Source organism: Pogona vitticeps, chromosome 4 (genome assembly GCF_051106095.1).
Source record: "Pogona vitticeps strain Pit_001003342236 chromosome 4, PviZW2.1, whole genome shotgun sequence".
NCBI lineage: Eukaryota > Metazoa > Chordata > Lepidosauria > Squamata > Agamidae > Pogona > Pogona vitticeps.
In genome coordinates, this window is record NC_135786.1 from 5,988,834 (window position 1) to 6,004,792 (window position 15,959).

Here is a 15,959-nt window from a genome sequence, read left to right on the forward strand (position 1 = left end):
CGCCAAAATGTATGTAGTTTCTTGGCCCTTTCTGGTTTAAAGAAGCAACCAGAGGAAACTGGACAGGTGGATAAGAGGAGTACTAAATGTCTCCTTGTAGAAAGGTAGGCCACTCCATGTTTAAGGGAGGCCATTGTAAAACTTTTGTCGAAAAAGAATTCTTTTTGAACTTCGTTGTATTAGATGATTATTGGCCAATCTCCAGTGTATTCTGTTTTTGAGTGAGGTATTATAGTAGTTGGTGGCTTCTCATCTCCAAGGGTTCTTAGATAGAGCAGATTATTTAGATTTGTTTTAGTTTGACTTAAGGTCTAGTTATGAGGCAGTCAGTTCAGGTTGTCTTGGTAGATGAGCTTTACCAAGAACTAGACAGGGTGATTGTGTCTCTGTTGTTTCTGCTGAACCTCTCCTCAGCTTCTGATACTGTTACCGGCCAAACCTGGGTTCTAAGATTCTCTGGCAAGGAATCAGGCATAGATGCAACAGCTGAACCAAAGGCCCAATTTTATTTGAATAGCAGCAAAGAAAAGGTTAGCTGGGACTTCCCTTAAAAGCAGAGAAGACCCCCAAAATACAGTGTACATATGTTTCATATGATACAGACAAAGAGTTATACAAGTACTACAATTCTATTGGTCATTTGTAGTCCAAGTTTGGATCCAGTCCCTCACTGGGTAATAATGCCAACTAAGTTAACTTATTGACTACCTATAGATATGTAGATCGTGTGCTTATGTGTCCTTTGCTTATGCTCAGGAAGCGTCTAAATGTCTGGGGGAAGAAGGTTCTTCCTTGTCCATATTCCTTAGCTGGCCATTTGCTAGATCAAAGGTGAAGGGGTGCAGGGAAGAGTAACTAAAGGAAAATCCTATACTATCTGAATGTTTCTCCATTTGCCTCAGCTATGAGTGAATGTTCCTGGACCTAGTTTCTCTGAGGCCTGTGTTTTTCTCTGCTAATGGTTATATTAAAATCTAGTTTGATTATGCCCCAGTATCACTACCATTGACCAGAATATCCTGCTGAGCTACCTCTCTGGGATGGGACTTGAAGACATTGTCTTTGCAGTCCCTGTGGTCCTTCCAAGTGAAGCAAATTTGGAAGGTGGAGCTGGGGAACTCCCATATAACATTTTGCCCTTTGGCCTGTGATGTCCTTCATGGCTCTTTTTTTCTCCCAGAGGCTGTTTAGTATTGCCATGAAACCATTGGGAGAACTTGTCCAGAGTTTTGCAGTTTGATGCCACCAGTATGCTGATGACACTCAGCTTATCTCCCATCTAATTCCAAGGAAGCCATTCCTGTTCTAAACCAGTGCTTGACATTGGTAATGAACTGAATGATGGCAAACAGATTGAAACCTAATTTAGACAAGACAGAGATACTTCTGGTCAATTGAAAGGCAGATCAGAGAATAGGTCTTCAGCCTGTGTTAGATGGGGTTGTACTTCCCTTAAAACTCAGGCTTTGGTTGCAGCTCTGAGCGCATTTGCACAATTTGTCTGATCCGGGTACAGAGCGTTTGTCTGATCAGGGTAAAGTGAGACATGCCTTAGTTACATCCCATTTGGAAACTTCGGCTGGTGCAAAATGCTGCAGCCAGACCGTTGACTAGTGCCGGTTACAGGAAGTCCCTTGTTTTACAACAGCTTCACTGGCTGCTAGTTGATTTCAGGGCTCAATTCAGAGTTCTGACTGTGACCTATAAAGTTTTACTGTATCTCTCCATATAAGCCTTAAAATCTTCCAAGGGGGCCCTCTTCTTTGTATCATCACCTTTACAGGGCCATTTCATGGGAACTCTCAGACTGGGCCTTCTAGAGATCCACTTCTAGGTTATGGAAGGCCTTCATCCATGAAGCTGGCCGAGCCCCCCCCCCCCATCTTTTCATCAGGAAGTGAAACGCTTTATCTTCAGACAGGTTTTTAATAGCTGGTTTTAACATATGTAGTTCAATGCTATGTTTCTGAGTTTTATATTTTTTTAATGTAGTTTCATTCTTTTTATGTTTTTAAAATTATTTTTGATACAGTATTATTATGCTTAATAGTTTTTAACAGGGTATGTTCTTTGTTTCAGTTTTGTTTGTTTTAACAGTTCATGAGCCACGTTGAGTCCTGTTACTGGGACAAAGGCGTCATAAAAATGCAATAAATACATACATATATTCATACGTACAGTATAGATCCTCTTGGCGCAGTGGTTAAACCGCTGTAGTGCAGCTAAAACTGTGCTCACGACCTGGGGTTCAAATCCCAGGTAGCCGGCTCAAGGTTGACTCAGCCTTCTATCCTTCCGAGGTCGGTAAAATGAGTACCCAGCTCACTGGGGGGGGGGGCAATGTGTAGCCTGCATAATTAACTTGGAAACCGCCCAGAGAGTGCTTGAAGTGCTATGGGGCGGTATATAAGCAGCACGCTTTGCTTTTTTTTTTTTTTTTTTTGCTTTGTCCATTGGTTTGAGGTTTCCTTTGCTTTATGTCACAACCTGATTGCAAAGAAGTTTCTGTTTCCTCTATTCCTTCTCTCACAGATAAGCACCCCAACTGTCAGCTCAGAATTCATTCTTCAGTTTTGGTTGGCCCAGTAAACGTAGTGCCACAACATATTGTTGGAATTTGTCTGGTAACCTAAAACCACCCTCCCCCTTTTCTTTCTTTCTTTCTTTCTTTCTTTCTTTCTTTCTTTCTTTCTTCTCTTTTTTTAATTTTACTTTTTTTGTGTGGTCTTCCTGTCCTTTGAACTTCTAAAATTTGCATCACCTCTAAACTTTTTGTGAAATAATTTAATAATGAGAAGCCATAGTTAAGATCATTTTCCCTTAGTGGGAAAGTTCTTAATATTTTTATATATTGTTCCCTCCCCACCTTTCCAGAGCATGGCATTTTTCTTCAGCATCCTGAACTACACTTATATGACTTACAGCAAGTGTTGTAACAGCCCATTCCAAACAACCAAGCAAGTTTGGAAATCAGGTTAGAAAATCGTTGCAGACGGCCGCTTGACTTCCTGTGGCCCTCTGCTTCTCTAATGAAATATTGAATTGTGGAAGGACTGCAGAATGCTTGAGCATTTGTTTCAGATTATGGCCTGTTCTTGTATGTAGGATATTCTATTTTGCATAACTGCTAATGCCAAGTAAACTGGCTGCTTTATAGCCAACCTCTCTGAGTAGCCAAGCATTGTCTCAATTAACTCACACTATCTCTTGCATTATAGAAAGAAAGATCTCATGCTGATTTGTGCTGTTTCCCTATGTTATATGTAATCTGTTACATATGAAATGCTTAATAAAAGCTGCAGTCCATACATGTGCACACCAGTAAACAGAATAGGAGACTCATATTGGCACTCAGATGAGGATGAAATTTTTTAAGTATTAAGTTGTTATGTGGCATTTAGTGCCTTACATTTCCATGGTAAGACACTAACACAAGGTAAGAGCTTAGTAATTGGTGAACGAGAAGCAAAACTGAGAAACACTTACTGTAAGTCATTTCAGTAGATCAGGTTAGGTAGCCATTACGCTTTTGACTTCATTTTCTGTTGTCAGTCTCTGCATTCAGTGGGAGTAGACCAGATGATTCAGATATTATTGGTCAATTATGTAGTCTTGAGGGATGTGGAGGCACGAGGGATGTGGTGGCGCTGTGGGCTAAACCTCAGAAGCCTGTGCTGCAGGGGTCAGAAGACCAGCAGTTGTAAGATCGAATCCACGCGACGGAGTGAGCTCCCGTCGCTTGTCCCAGCTCCCGCCAACCTAGCGGTTCGAAAGCATGCAAATGCAAGTAGATAAATAGGGACCACCTCAGTGGGAAGGTAACAGCATTCCGTGTCTAAGTCACACTGGCCAAGTGACCACGGAAGATTGTCTTCGGACAAAACGCTGGCTCTATGGCTTGGAAACAGGGATGAGCACCACCCCCTAGAGTCGAACACGACTGGACAAAAATTGTCAAGGGGAACCTTTACCTTTATGTAGTCTTAGGTCCTCAAACTGTGCAGCACCATCCCTCTGATGATGTGTGTAGTGAGGTGAAGCACACAACATGTCTGCCTATGAGTGCTGGGTTTTTGGGAATGTCCCATAATTATTGGAAGATGAGGCATTTGGGGTCATTTCTTTTTGGCATTGCGCATGTGTGCTTTTTTCCTGTTAATAGTTCTACTGTCTTGGTAGCCAAAGTTCTGATACCCTATTTCCCCGAAAATAAGACCTAACCTGAAAATATGCCCTAGTAGGATTTTCAGGATGCTCGTAATATAAGCCCTACCCCCCCCAAAAAGCCCCAGTTAAGTGAAACCCTGCCCTCCACCATGGTGCAGCAACCAGAAGAAGATGACATGACTGTATTTGGATAAATGTAGATTCTTGTACATGGAAAAAATAAAACATCCCCTGAAAAATAAGGCTGAATGCATTTTTTGGAGAAAAAATTAATAAAAGACCCTACCTTATTTTCGGGGAAGCACTGTAGGCACAATGCCAAAGAAGTAGAACTATTGTGCAGATGCTGCAGCTGGTGGAGGGGAACCTCTTTGTTGCAGTTATGCTTATTGCAGCTAGGTCTGTTGAATCACATCTTTCTCTTTTGTCATGGCAGTGGACTTGGCAGCTTGAGTGTGCACTTTGGGTGAACCTATGTGCTGGTACATCTGTACATGTAGATCCACCTGAAGCTTCACATACACCAGAACTTTCCTGCTAACTCTAGGAGTTGTTGTCTAACGCAGAGGTTGTCAACCCCCAGTCCACAGCGCAGTGCTGGTCCGTGGCCTGAGCCAGACTGGGCTGCAGAGACAGAACTCTCATCCCCCCCCGCACGCACTCCCCTCCCCACAGCTGCTTTGTGCACACACATGAGTGCCAGCACCGGTGTGAGCGCTTCCCCACCCCTTCATGCATGCGCCTGAGTGCCCGTGTGAAGAGGCTCGCATGCGGGAGTGCAGGTGCTCCTCCGCATGTGCGAAGGTTTTGGTTAGTGGCTTTTGCAATGAGAGTTCCAGTTGGTTTGGTAGGTCCACAGTACCACATTGAATAGGCCCTGAAGTAGTCTGATTTTGGAAGCTGAGAAGAGTTGGGTCTAATGGTACAGGAGTATCAGGTTCTGTATTGGGGAGGACCTTTAGCTCAGTAGTGGAAAAACTCTTTTGTATGCAGAAGATTCCAGCTCCGGTCCCTGGTACCTTCAGATGGGCGTAGGAAAGAATCCTGCCTGAAATCATGAAGAGTCACTGCCAGTTAGGGTTGGCCAGGGTTGGGTTTGATGGGTCAGTAGGCTTAGTAGAAGGTATGCTTAAATGTTTCTGTGTTCCTTGATGCTACTACCCTGCAGGTGGGCCTTCATTTTCTGTTCTGCCCAGCTGGCATCACCAGAGGTAAGCCTCCATGAGAGATAACATGTCCTTGATAGCCCTTACAGGGGAGGATTAGTAGGTAGGGGGAAGACCAAAGGATCTCTTCCAAGCATTTCTCCTCTGCAAGTGCCGTTTCTCTGTACATCTTGGCAGATGTGGGCTCAGCAACACTTGCTGACTTAATATCTTACACAGCAAAGATGTTGTTAGGCCCGAGGGAGTTATGAAGCTGTTACTAAAGGTTAACTAAACTACCCTTTCTTCAGCTTAAGCTGCCTCTCCTGTCTCTTTTTCATCTAACATTGAATATTTAAAAACTGTCAATACATTCCTCTCTAATCTTCTTTTCCCTGGGCTAAAAATACTCAGTTCCTATAGCCTTTCCTTGTTTGACTTGTCTTTGAGAGAGCTTTTCTGGCTCATGTAGTTTTTAAAAGATATTTTTGATTTTTCCTTGTTCTTCATGAAAAATGGCATCCAAACTGGCTTAAAAGAAGTTCAAGGAGAAAGTTACTGAGTTGAAAGCTGTAAGGACAGTTGCTTTTCCATGTACGAAGCTCCAAAACACTTGCTTTTCCATGACGGCATCCCACTGTACTGATTTTATGAAGTAGTCTGAAAAGTTTTTAATTATCAATGCTACAGCTTTGTAAACTATTTTGGTAAAGTACTTTCATTAGTTTAGCAGCCTGTAACTGGGTTTTTGGCTATCTTGGATCTTTTTAAGGAGAAAGGTGGGGCAAAAATATTTAAAATAAATAAAATAAATAAATATCGCTGCCCCTCCAACCTACATTTTTGGGCCCTGAAGCTTGAACTGTTATGGGGACCACTTCACAACCAGCAACAAGCGCTAGTTAACCGTTGTTACCTTCTTCAGAGGGATTTTTCCATATGTTACCGCAATTTTTGTAAAAATGTGTACTAAATTCACTTCTAAGGCCTCTCTGAGATTAGGGGCAGTGAAGCTTAAGCTGCATTGGTTTCGTAGTAGATCCAACCCTGACCTTTAGCATTTATCTTTTAAACAACTACTATGAGTTATTTACAGGAATTGGTTAGAAAATACTTCTTTTCTGATCATTCATTCTATTACATTTTACTATATATCAGCTTTATTGCTTTTGAGCCTGTCTCCCCCTGCACATATATTAATGCAGGATGGATGATCATAGGAAGCTTGGCAGACAAATTTTTGCCCTACCCATAGGCCTGATCAGGCCCAGATTTTTTTTAAGTGAAGGTGAAATGCCATGACTGTACTTTGGTGGTGTTTTTCTTAATTTGGGGAGAGTTCCTATCCACCTTGACCCCCAGAGTAAAAAACTGTAGCTCCTGTGGTTTCTGGCAGCAGAAATAGGCCAGATTTGGCAAAAACAAAGCAAAACACACATTTTTTTAACTGTTTAAAGTTGGGTGCCCTTGAGGGACTGCTGAAATTCCAGTGGGAGGCTGCATGTGTTTCATAGGATGCACAAAGCCCATCCCGTCTTAATGCAAACAGACATGAAATATGAGTACGGATTCATATTGTGTGAAGTAAACTTTAAAAAATATTCCTAGAAAGCAGAACATGTCACCAGTGTGTTCCTGAAACAAAGTGCATACAGAGATGATTCACTAACCTCTTTCTAGTTATCTCTGTCAAGTGAGTAATGGTTGTACCAGAGGTTGGCTGGCAGATGTAGCACTGAGATGTGTTTTTGAAGGTGGTAACCCTGAAAAAGGTTACTAGAATTGACTTGACATCATATGATGATGATGATTAACTCAGTGTTGTCTTTCCACTTTCCGTTGCCTGCTTTTATAGTTATACCTATAGCAGAATAGACCTTTGGTCTACATGGGCTGTGTAGAAATCCAATAAAATAAATAAATAAAAAATACCTTCAAGGATAAGAAGTGATAAGAGAGGGTTGAGTGCGACACCACGTGCTGGGATACCTAGTTTGAGTTGTGCAGGCCATGTGGTAGATTTTTAAAAGGCTCCTTTAAAAAAAATAACTTTACTCTGTGTATACGTTAGACATTTCCATTCTGAAAACAGAACAGCCTTGCCAAATGGGTAATAAGCCTGTAGGTGATAAGCCTGTAACTTCAAACGTCTTGACTGGGCCTTACAAAATCAATTACTCCCAAATAGGCAAGAACTGTTAACACATTTGTCTTTGATGGTAGATGATTATAAAATACTGGCTTGTTGAATAAAGTAACTTTCAAATTGTGTTATGATGCATCTTTAAATATAAACATGGAAAGTATTGTCTACTTGTTTAAGTCACTGACAAAAATATGGTATGAAGAATTTGAGTTTTAAGTAGATTTGTTGCTTGATATCCCAGCAGTTCCTTATTTCCAGGAAATATCTGTGTTAGCTTATTCCAGCAAAAATAGGAAAGAGTCTTAGAGCTTATTTGACATAAGGTTTTATAGAATCAAGTTAACTTCATCAGATGCAGATGAAGAGTGCTGCAGTGCAGAAGACTATGAAATGAAACTTGTTAGTGTTTAAAACACCTCAAGACTCTTGTACTTCTTAATCCATTTTATGTGGCTGCTTTTGCTGACACTGAATTTCAGGCAAGTCATATATTTCCAGGACTTTTAAATGCAAATGCATTCTTGGCATTTTACATAATTGAACCAGAATAGATTTTTACCCTGCCTTGCTGATTCTAATCTCCTGCACCTGTGTAGTTCCATCTAGTCTTTAAACTACACTGGCTTACTGGCAAGTTTTTAAATCTTCTGGTGTTTCAACATATCTTATGAGTTATAAGGAAAATATACAACATATAAAGCTTACAAATGAAGTATTTTCAACAACCAGGAGTCTGTTGGGAAGAATGTGGCAAAGAAGTCAATTTTTTTCTGTGGTTCTTCCTGTTCTGTGCTTATAGTGCTGAAATGTCATTACTGTCTTGCACTAATACAATTTTCCCATAATGGTTACTACTAAGGTTAAATTGCATTTAATGCTGTACTACTGAGGGAGATAGTGGAACCACCAGGTGAGGAATTTGTGCTTAGACATATATTCTGTATTTGCCAGCTCCATTTAATGGATGATCACATGAATGTTTTACTTAATGAATGGGACAATGAATCAATGAATACAGATAACACATTAATTAACATAACTTCTGAACATGTTCTGTCTTTAACTGGACTTTTGTCTTCATGCTCTGTAGATGTTCACTGGTGATCTAAGACGTAAAGGTCATTTCAGATAAGCCTCAGAATCATGTCTGTAACTGGAAGATGTGGGGAATCTTGGATTGCTGTTGAAAAGTGTCTTATGTGTTTGGATGCTGATCCTCTTTATTCAAGTGTTGTTTTTAACTGATATGTTATGGGCTTGTTTTTGTTCAATTTTACTATTCTGAAAATGCTTTTGAGTGCCATATTTGGCAAAAAGGCAGTGTTAAATTTAAGAGGTATCTCTGTGGAAGGCATTGTTTCCTTTGGAGCTGTCCAGCAGGGAATAGTGGATACTCAATGTGATTACTTCTCCGGCTTATTGGGCCCTTAGGCTTGAGGCTGAATGTTTGTTTGCTTGCTTATTTGTCATATTTATAGGCTGCCTTTCTTCCGATAGGGGGACCCAAGGTTGTTTCTTGTCTCCTGATAAGGGGACTCAAAGAAGCTACCAAAGTTGTATCTCAGCTAGGTGTAACTCAAGGTGTCCCTTGAGGACAAAAGTGTGGTAGGAATCAATCAATCAGTCCATCAGTCCTTTCCTGCTGTATTGCTTTTTCATTCCCAAATCAACCCTATAAAGTGCTTTTCCCTGTAGGATTTGAAATTGTTTTTTTTGTGTTTGGAGCCTCATTTCTTTTGCTGTTTTAATGGTTAGAGGAAAATGATTGTTTTCTTGTGGATGCATGGGCAGGTTTTTGGAATGGTTTCCATAGAGGTTTGTTTCTGGAAGTTAAATATCTGCACTGCAGCCTTGGAGTGAGTGCCACTTCCTGCAATTTTATCCTATTAATCTGCTACCTTAATTTTGTTGACCTTAGGGAAGCAGGTCTTTCCTTTGTTACATGGTTTAAGGTTCTCAGTAGAGCGTTGACAATACTAGCTTTCATAACCGGGGTTAAAATCTTCATAACTGTAGAGAGGTTTGCAAATATGGTGGTAAACATAGTAAGGGGTTGTAAACAAGGACATGAGCATCCAAGGAAGAATTGGACCATAGTACTTGGGGAAAGGCAGCAAGTAAATAAAAAAGTAATTAAGTAAGGAAGATGACATATTTAAAAATTTTCATTCTCCAGGTTTTTTTTCTTCCTGTTACGATTTTTCAAGAGCTGACTTACATTTCTATACATTTGAGGAAAACTGTTTTGAGTTAAAGAATAGTGAACGGCATGAACAAAACCACAAATCAGGAAAAAAACCTCAAACTGGGCTGTTTCATGTTTTGGTTCAAGGATCCTGTTTTGCTGAAACAAAACAAATCATCAAACTTTTTTCTGCTCAGCTCTTCATTTTGCTTTGGCAAAATAGGATGCCCACCGCTCCCCTGCCCCTCATCACCTCCCTACCTTGAGTTATAGCTACTGCCACCATCCTAGGAGGCAGCAGGCTCATCTGTCCATGCACATGTACCCTTGCTCAGATGACAGGAGGACCCTCACAAAATCAGCGGGCCTGGCTCCTTGAATGCTTCACTAGGGAGGCCTTCCGTATCAGTCATCACCTTCTTACTGATCCTGCTTGTGGTGGAGCTCTACATTCTACTCACCGAAGGGCTGATCTTCCTCCATTCCAAGGAAAGATACTTGATTGAGTCCTTTGTCTTCCAAGACATCAGCAGTAATCTGGGGCAATTTACTTCTGTGAGTATATACACTCAATTTGTAGGTCTTGTAATAGCTACCAACATGAATTTGACCCAACTCTGGAAGGCAGTGGAAGACAGGAGGGCCTGGCGTGCTCTGGTCCATGGGGTCACGAAGAGTCGGACATGACTAAATGACTAAACAACAAGTGTTTGATAGGGTCCCATTTATTTGTGTAATACCTTTTACATGCCAGGATATGCTTGTGGTTATTGTATTATCTGGAGTGCTCTCATCATAGGGTCAGGAAGAGTCGGAAATGACTAAACAACAACAACATTGTACTATCTTCACATTTAGCATGTGTTGACTGAAGAGGTCCTGTGCCCACGTCCGCTTCAACAGGACTTGCCTCTGAATAGATACACGTATAGGTTTTTGTCCTTAATTGGCCCCCAGGAATTTATTCAGATACAGGCTTTGGCTTCTCTGTAGTGTTGCTGTTTGTTACAGTTCGAACAGCCAAAACTGCTAAAAATACCTTAGATCTAGACCTTCTTTAACTGATACTTCCACTCTCCCTAGGTTCAAACATGTAAGAATATCTTCCCCATCAGTCCCTTCCTTGCTGATTGAAGAGAGGCTTGTTTTTTTTTAGAACAAGGTAGGCAGCTGTTGTCCTCCAGATACTGTGTGGATTGGTACTCCTGTAGTCCTTCACTTTTGATTATGCTGGAAGGGCTAGTGAAACTTAAGAGTCCAACAGTGTCTGGAATGCCACAGTTGTCCACCAAGGTACAGCATGAAATGAACCCTTAAAAATATCTGCTCTGAACATTTACATCAAACAAGGGGAACAGATCAGGCCTAGAACAAGAAGGCTAGGTTGTAGTTATCCCTTCTTCAGGACTCAAAATAGAGATGATAACGTGTGTGTGTGTGTGGAGTATGAAAGTGAAGATAATGTACAGTATAATGCTGTTATAATAGCAGCCACTGGGATAAAGGCAGGGAAAAGCTTCTTAAGCTGAGCAATGTTGTTTGAGAGAAACAGAAATCATGTTATGGATCTGTTTTAATGCATGGCCTTTGAATTTCTGAGTTCTGTCTTAAGATCGTGTTTTGCAACATTCATCTGTTTCCTTCTGAAATGATTTTTTAAAGTTTAGCTATATACAGTGTTTAATACAATAAACATTTTATATATCTTTATCCAAATAGGTGTCCCAGTTAGAGAAGACAATTGAATCAATCATTGCTTGGTAAGACAATAGATACGTGAACCTCCATGATTCAGTAGGTCCACTCTAGTTGGGGCTACCAGTTGGATTTATGCATTTGTCACCAGATAATTGGTGGTAGCATTAAACCTTTAATCAATAATCACATTTGTTGTTGCCAATCTCATTCTAAACAGGCGGTGTTTCTGTATCATCTGTATAGCAGTCAGCTGAATGTGGTCTCAGTCTGAAAGTGTGTTGTAACATGATTTAAAACAAGCTCCAGTAACATACCGTGTTTCCCTGAAAATAAGAAAATAAGGTCTTGTATTAATTTTTGCTCCAAAAAACACATTAGAACTTATTTTCAGGGGATGTTTTATTTTTTCATGCACAACAATCTACATTTATTCAAATATATTCATGTCATCTTCTTCTAGCCGCCCCGAGTAGACATGGTCTAGAGGGGCGGGGTAAAAATCAAATAAATAAATAAATAAATAAATTCTGGTTGCTGCACAAGAGTGGAGGGTGGGGTTTCACTTAACTGAGGCTTATTTTTGGGGTAGGGGTTATATTAAGAGCATCCTGAGGGCTGATTTTCAGGTTAGGTCTTATTTTCAGGAAAACAGAGTAGTTAAAAGCAGTTCTTGAGCTCTAGATGCTTGCTTGAAAGAAGGCAGGTTATATATGAACTTAAGTTCAGAAATAGCTAATGAGGCTAATTCCAAACACTGAGAAATAATGACTAAGTATTTAAAATAGGAAACCAGAAATATTTGGAATTCAACAAATAATGCTGTATTTGGATAATTCCAAATATATCTGAATGTGATCGTTTGAAAATCTGTAATATTTCCTAATATTTGGAGCCCCATTTACTCCTATAAATTTTCACTTTCTGCCTGCTTGAAAGAGTGTTGGAGCAGCAAAGGGTACACCATGGTTTGGCACTGGAGACTTGGAGTGGCTGGTCCTCTGGACAGAGAAGTGTAGGATAATATGAGTTGCATCTTCCAAAGCATCGAAACAAAAGTCCTTAGTGGGGAGACAGCCATCCTTAGCCAGCTGATCCCAAACCTCTAGGGCTTGGCTGGCCTAACGGAGGGCATGATGAGGTGACAGTTAGGGTGGATGGGGGATTCCATAGAAGGAGAGCTGCATTTTGTCCAGCCTGAAGTGGTGGCCATGCTAGCAAGCTAAAGGATCTGTTTCACTGCAGGATTGCCTCTTTGTGGAAGAACTAGTAGAATATTCTAGGAATCTTCTTGATGGGCGATAGATACCAAGCAGCAGCAAGAGTGGCTAGCAGTGCCAGCCAGCTTGCCACCACAGGCAGCACCAGCTAGTGAAAAGTCTGGCTATCACTGAGGGGCCACCATCTTAGCAAGTTTGGCAGAGAATTGCCCTCCAGAAGCACCACCCCAGAGGAAGGACATCGCAGAGCCGTACATGCAGGAGTCCTGCAAGCCAAAAGAGACCAATCCCTTCTCATAGTGGACTGAAAAGGAATCTGTTTGGGGAGGTCTGGCCAAGGTGGCAGTGGGACTGCTGTCTTGCCCACCAACTAGTGTGCCCAGTGAGAGAGTGTTTTCCTAGGCACTGGACATTGTGAGTCCACACTGCTCATGCCTGAAACGTGGATCTGTAGGAAAAAACTTGTTTTGCCTAAGGTCATTCTACCATGGCTGGGCTCCCCCGAAGTCCCCTTTAAGTAAGAGAGAATGGCACTCTCTGCTTACAATACTAGGTGTCCCATGCTTCAGCCTCCTGCCCTCTCCTCCTGCCTCTTTTGTGCTTCCAACGGCTACTCAAGGTTGTGTTCACTTACTCCGCTGTCTTGTGCCCCCGTGCTGTTGGCACTGTTCCCACCCACCATGGGCTATCTGATCATCCCGCCTGCCTGCCAGGAATGCCCAGGGTATGTGCCCACCTCCCCAGTGCGATCTCTCCTCTGCTTCCCCAGTGCGCCTTACATTTCCTGCTGGTATTTCCACTGTTTAGGATTCAGTCCGTATACCCATGACAGTCGTTTCCTAATACCTCGCACTGCTGGCTGTTGCTGTGCACTCTTATTTGTTTGGCCCAGTCACTGGGAAGGTGTCGGAGACCACAAGGAAATCATTTTAAAATGTTTTCCCTGTTTGTGTTTTTTAAAAGAAGAAAATAACGACTATATAGTATTCATACTCGTATTGACGATAATGGAGTTCCAAATATTGGGAAATTCTGAATTTTTAAAATTCCAAAATCCAAAGAGCTGGAATTCCGAATCTGAATGTTTGTGCTTAGTGCACATCCCTAATTTAAAATTTCTTACACTTACTTGACTTGTATTTTCAAGATCAAAGACTGAAGCTCTGCTAAAGGGGGATCAGACCAAAGCTGTACCTAGTAACCTCAGTGACTCCAGGAAGCTTGCAAAGAAGGCATGGAGAGAATGCCTTTTCTGCTGTTATGAGTGAAGCAGTGTTGGTGAAAGGGATCGTGGATAATTTTGTCTCTGCAGAAGTTTCTTCCATTCAGCAATTGAAATTTAAGAGATAGAAGTCTCAGATCATTCTAAGTTGATGACATGATATAATTAGAACAGTATGACAGTGGAACCAGTTACCTTGAGAGGTGGTGAGGGCTCCAACCCTGGAAGCATTCAAGAAAACCTTAGATCATTACCTTGCAGATCTGCTTTGATTGTCTTCCTGCCTTGAGCAGGGAGTTGGACTTGATGGCCTTGTAAGCCCCTTCCAACTTCACTTTTTTATGATTCCCAGAATCTCTGGACCTGAAAGCCCGTGAATGGCATATTTTGAATTTTTAAAAAATGTGCACGTAAGACTACAGTAGTTCCTTTTACTGGAGAAACTGGCTGTTTCTTATCTGAAACAGTGGCTTGTCTCTTTGGCAGTGTGTATTGTTACAATCCAAAGAGAATACAGAACTCCAGTTGCACCTGTGGTTCTTTGCCAGTGCAACCCATTTCAGTCTCTCCTTTGGATCCATTAATTAATTAATTATGTTTTTTTCCTGGCCTTCCTTCTTAAAAGGCGGTTCGTGACTGTGTACAGTCACACTTTGGCAACTCCTACGACATCGCTGGAACCAGTTGTATTGGCTCTTGCCTTTCCATTGAACTATTTCAGCGATGTGGAGAGGGGGGATTTGCTCCTTGGGTAACAACCTATCCTCCATATTATTTTACCCAAGCTTCATGTTCTGGAGAGGACCCTTCAGCTTTGCATATAGCATCAAAACAACATGGGAAGTAGCAGTTACTAGTTATAAGTCTTTGCTCGATTGGCATAGAGCATGACGCCAGGGGCTACTTCTGGCGGTGGGAAAGGTCATTGCACCTCACTAGGTAGCTACCACCCACCTTAAGCTGGGCAGCTGTCAGCCAGTAAGGTGCTGCCTCACCACGGTCTGTTAACTTCACGAGGTGCATGGGGTTTAGGGTGAAAGCTGACAATCAGTTCGATAACCCTGCACCATGCAATAATCATAAGAACACTTTTGCCCTAAAGTTGGGCACCTGGAATGTTCGGACAATGACTCCTGGCTTTTCTGACGACCTGCAGGAAATAGACGTCGCACACAAGACAGCTGTCATCAACATGGAACTAAGTAGGCTGCAGATGGACATTGTTGCCCTGCAAGAGACGTGTTTGCCATACTTTGGATCTGTCAAAGAAAAAAGATTCTCATTCTACTGGCAGGGAAAACCATTGAATGAGACCAGGGAATATGGTGTTGGCTTTGCAGTTAGAATTACTCTGCTGACATCCATTGTTCCACCTACTGTGGAGAGTGAAAGAATCCTGTCTCTGCAGCTCCACTCATCAACAGGACCAGTCACCCTCATTAGTGCATATGCACCCACACTGTTATCTACAGCAAGACAAATTTTATGACACTCTGGCAGCTACTATCAAGAAAATCCCCGACAAAGAGCCACTGTTCATTTTCAGAGATTTTAACGCTAGAATTGATGCTGATCACAAATTCTTGGCCCACTTGTCTAGGCCGTTTTGGCATTGGGAAGATGAACGAAAATGGCTAACGCTTGCTGGAGTTTTGCTGTTACTATGTTCTTTGTGTCATCAATACATTCTTTAATACGAAGCTTCAACATGGAGTCCCTTGGAGACATCCAAGATTGAAGCATTGGCATCAGCTCGATCCAATCCTCACTAGATGCCCTAGCCTTCCTAGTATAATCACACACAGTTATCAGGGTGCCGATTGTGATAGTGATCACTTTCTGGTGTGTTGCAGAGTCAAACTGTGAATAAAAAGATTGTATCATACGAAAAAGGAAGGAAGACCACGTATTGGCATCAGCAAGACTCATGATCAGAGTGGAGGAATTTGCTCAAGCACTTGAGGAAACTCTTCCAGGCTCAGCTGATGCACCTGAACGATGGGAGCATTTCAAGAACGTTGTTTATAACACCGCCTTATCCACATTTGGCAAGAAGACCAAAGAGATGGCCGACTGGTTTGAAGCCCATTCGGAGGAGTTCATGTCAGGCATCGAGGAAAAGAGGAGAGCTCTAGCAGCATACAAAGCCTGTCCTAGTGAGTAAAATTTGCAGGCTCTT

The 15,959-nt window shown here is 41.8% G+C and overlaps 1 protein-coding gene across 3 annotated transcripts in view; it reads left to right on the forward strand.

Moving 5' to 3' along the window:
• DNAJC5 (DnaJ heat shock protein family (Hsp40) member C5) overlaps nt 1-15,959 on the forward strand; it is a 62,240-nt gene that overhangs the window by 4,943 nt on the left and 41,338 nt on the right. The window contains exon 1 of one of the 3 annotated variants that reach the window (XM_072996697.2): nt 11,385-11,403. The exons of the other annotated variants lie outside the window; for them this stretch is intronic. The gene's annotated coding sequence lies outside the window, so the exon portion shown is untranslated. Of the gene's footprint in view, nt 1-11,384; nt 11,404-15,959 lie in introns of those variants that run through there. 3 annotated transcript variants of the gene reach the window in all.